This window comes from Epinephelus moara, chromosome 14 (genome assembly GCF_006386435.1).
Source record: "Epinephelus moara isolate mb chromosome 14, YSFRI_EMoa_1.0, whole genome shotgun sequence".
NCBI classification, from domain to species: Eukaryota; Metazoa; Chordata; class Actinopteri; order Perciformes; family Serranidae; genus Epinephelus; species Epinephelus moara.
In genome coordinates, this window is record NC_065519.1 from 29,418,570 (window position 1) to 29,423,310 (window position 4,741).

Consider the following 4,741-nt stretch of genomic DNA (forward strand, 5'->3'; position numbering starts at 1 on the left):
AGGGGGGAGGGGGGAGCAGCTGTATGCATCTTTGGCGTTTGCATACAGCAAGTCCAATGTCCTCTCCTCTCTGGTAGGACAGCTCACATACTGTGTGAATGTGGGCAATGTTGTTGCCATGGTTTGCCATGGTGACATGGTTGAAGTCACCCGAGATAGCTATGAAGGCACTCGGGTGTTTAGTCTGCACAATCTCATACAGCCTCATAATGTAGTTTAGTCCAGCTAAAACACACCAATAACTGAGTTAGGTGCTAATACCAGGAAGTTATAGCATCTAACTGATTTTATTGTATTATCACGATGCTAACAAAAGTTAATATGCACAGTAGCTTAGTAAATAAATATATTCATTTATCAATCAATTAATTAAAATAACAATGCAGCTTAGACAATCAGAAAGTAAAGGCTAAGAAAGATGCTAACATGATTATTATCCTCATGCACAATAATATTACACAGAGGTTTCATATTATGTACAGAAACTTTGTGTGACTTTGGTCACAATCAGGTATTCACCACTGGCATACAATTTTATATGCTTGTAAAATGCTAATACATCTCAATAATGTAGCTTAGCAAACCCAAATTAACTAATTTGATATCTCATAAAAAAAGAGACATCTTCCTTCACTGGACCTTATCCATATTTTTTTATTTAAATAAACACAAGAAGTTTGTGCTCTAGAGAAAGGATCAGCACTCAGTGAAAAACCTCCTAAGCCCTATGATAATCTATTATGGCAAGGCTTAAAGCCGCAGTAGGTAGAAAGCCTGAAAATGGTTGATTTTTGAGTCTCATCTGAGTTAGGTTTCGTTGGTCTCCACCCTGAGCCCCTCCTCCCAGACGAGCACGCGAGTATTTTATCCTACTTGGTTCTATTTCTCCCTCTCTGGGAGCCTCGGCTCTCCCTCACTGCGCAGCAGCCCTCCCCATCCCTCCCTCGCGGACCCGCACATACCCCCAAGGCTCGGCTCTCGCTCTCTGCGGAGAGCCCTCAGCTCCGCTCCCACGGCCAACCCTCGCGCCCTCCGGCCAGGCCCGACCCCACCTCACCCTTCCCCTCCCTCTGGGGCTTCGGGAACCGAGTTCTGTCTTCCCTTTTTTTGGCTTTAGCCGTGTAGGCAGTTGTAACCAATGCTGGAATAGCTATTTTACCCGGTGCACTGTTCGCCTTTGCCGCTTGCTCTCCCCTTCTGCCGGCGGCACGGGAACGCACATATGCAGTAGAACAGCCAATAGGAACGCAGTGTTCTGAGCTGACCTTTGATTGGTTGATGCACATCGGCATGATACTGATTCTTTAGAGGCTGAACACAGAGCCATGGTGAGGTGCAGAAACCTACAGTTTGTCTCAGACTACTTGATTTACATTATGCTTAGAGGATATTATAAAATTTTTACTCAATTATACCAAAACAATGTTGCCTACTGGAGCTTTAACTATACAGACCAGTGAGCAGTGATAACTAACATGTTTTTGGGGTCATTGGGTGGGAACCTCCTTTCACCAGTGTTTCATCTAGTTGGTCCCACGACACCTCCAGGAGGCTAGACAGTGATCTCTGGCGTCCCAGAGACACTCCCCTAATGCCAGGTCTCACTGCTCCCCACACCAACCCAGTAACCTACTTTACCTTACTTACACATAGCTTTCTCAGCCCAAACAGCACTGCCACCTTCAACCAAACCTCCGTAGTAGAAACAGTGCTGATACTACCTTTCCTAGCACATTCACCATACTCTATTTCACACGCTACATAGCATTACTACAATATAAGCTAAAGTTAAAGGAGATAGAGAAGATAAACTCACATGATCAGCAAACACACTCACCTTGCAGCATGGTCTTAAACAAAAGGGATTCAAATAGGCCACTCCCACACTTAAATAACCTTCTTCCTGGATTTCCTCCTGAGAGGAAGTGGATTTCTCCACCTGATCTCAAGGAGTTATGTACTCTGCGTAGTAGTTCCCCCTGCTGGCCCCCAACTGACATTATTTCTTCTCACCCAGATCCATTGGCTTGCTCTACCTGCTTCATTTGACATTTCCTTCATTGTCTTCCTCAAACTCTGTCCCCGCACTCCGAGTTCCCCCAGGAGCGAGACAGCTGACTATGAATCCCCTACACCCCACTTCCACTGGACAAATCCTAGTTTTCCATGCTCGCTGCTCAGCTTCTGCTCCTAAATCTGCATATCTAAGCTTTTTTCTTTCATAGGCTTCTTCCACTGAGTCTTCCCAAGGAACTGTCAGCTCAATGAAATAAACTATCCGTTGACTCACTGACCACAACACTATGTCAGGCCTCTGCTTGGTACAAACTATTTCCTGGGGAACAACAAGCTTTCCCCCTAAATCTACTTGCCTTTCCCAATCACAAGCACCTTCTAAGCGGCCACACCCTTGCCTCCTTACTAACTTATCCCTTCTGTATTTCTCTCCCTCACGGACAAACTGAATTACTAAACTCCTATCCTTAACACCTTCTGAATTCACCTGTCTTCGTTTCCCTTCGATGACTGCAGCTAAACATTTCAACACCTGGTTATGTCGCCATATATATTGGCCTTGTGACAAGCTAACTTTACAGCCTGACAAAATATGCCTTAAGGTTGCAGTACCTGAACACAAAGGGCATGATGGGTCCTCATTTACCCACAGTTTAAGGTTCTGGGGGGTTGGTAACACATCGTATGTAGCCCCTACCAGGAATCTAATACGATTCTCCTCCATACTCCACAGGTCCCTCCAACTAAGCTTCCTCTTCTCTACAATTTCCCAATTCAACCACTGTCCCTGCTTAGCCTGGGCCACTACCTTTGCACCCCTTACTATCTCCTCCTGTCTACGTATCTGTTCCACGACCAGCTTTCTTTTATCTTTGAGACCTGCTTTATTCCATACCAGTTTGCCTGAGCCAAGCCCCAGGCTTCCCCAGCCAAACTGAACATTACCTACAATCTCTGCATGCCTAAGAGCTGTCTGTGCCTCCTGACCTGCCGACCTTGGGTTCCACTTCCTCCCCTTGGTTTGATTTGGAACCACACTCCTAACTACCACGTCCTTACTCCCAGATAACAAGAGCTCTGTCCTGACCTTGGTACATTTAAATTCCTCCTAATTTCATATATTCATAACTCAATAAAATAAGTTACTTGTAACTTGCATGCACATTTTTTCACATTTACAGCAGCCATATGAACATTTTTAAGCCATTTTAAAATGTAATGCCTTAAAATATGTACATATATCAGACCAGACATACATCATCCAGAGTAGGCTGTCATCACCACCCCCTTGTGGGGGAAAACAGTCCAACATTCAGGGTAGACAGTAACAGTGTACACAAAGGAGGCTGAACCATGTCTCCAAATTTCTACTATTTCTACATTCATTCATTCATTCATTCATTCTCTATAAACGCTTATGCTGTTAGGGGGTGTAGAGGGACTTGAGCCTATCCCAGCTGTTATTGGGCAAGAGGTGGGGTACACCCTGGACAGGTCACCAGACTATCACAGGGCTGACACATAGAGACAGAAAACATTCATGCTTACATTCACACCTACAGGCAATTTAGAGTCACCAGTTACCCAAACCTGCATGTCTCTGGACTGTGGGAGGAAGCCGATGTACCCGGAGAAAACCCACGCTAACACGGGGAGAACTTGCAAATCCCGCACACAAGGGCCCCCCCACCGTGGGGTTAAACCCAGAACCCTCGTGCAGTGAGGTAGCAATGCTAACCACTGCACCACTGTGCCACCACTACTTAAAACATCCATCCATTTAGCTCAATGATACCTGATGATTCAATCAAATATAGATGTCTGGATGATCAATATTGGGCCACTGTGTTGGGTTGTTCATCCACTTGGACGGGAGAAGACTGAAGGAGCATGATGGTGATCAACCTTAATTTTTCAAGGTATCACGAACACTTAGGTTCAGGAAAAGTCCCAAAACAATAGTTAGAAGTGTCTTTACCACAAACCTTTGTTTAACAAGATATTAATGTATACAGACATGTCAAAATTAGAATCCAAACATTCGTCAGATTGCATTGACATCTGTTGGATTCTCAGCTTTCTATCCCACAAAAAAGGGTGCAAACTCGACATTTTGTGACATACCCATGTGTGCCAGTCTGATGTATCATTTGGGAAATACATGAAGAAAAATGTAGCCTGTAGATTTGATATCCTATTTTGTATCTAATTGTTCTCCAACTGTCTTCATCATTCTGAAACCAGACCTCAACAAATGTTAAGGATGATACATAACATAGGTAGGCTGGGACTTTGGCATAAATAGCATTACTAATCTTAAAAACTTCTTTTGTTACATCATGCTGGAGTAGACTTTACAGAATGAATGTTTAGTTGACAAATTTGCTACATTTGAATCCATACCATAATAATGTGGGGTGCTCTTATTGCATATCAACAATCCCCAACAATGCCAAGTAAATGTGGTCTTCGATACTCCTCAATGTTAGGCCAACAGAAGAACATCTACTCAATTCAACCTGATCTCACAGAAATACGTGAAATTACCACGAACTCTTAACACCGCATTCCGTGGTGGCAGCACGTAATGGGTTGAAATTACGTGCTGCCACCACGAAAACAATGCCAATGTAAAGTCAATTAGGGTCCTCTCCCGTGGTGGACACACGGATTCCCTGATTCAATCACGTCACGTCAACCTCGTTTTCCTCAATGATATCTTTAA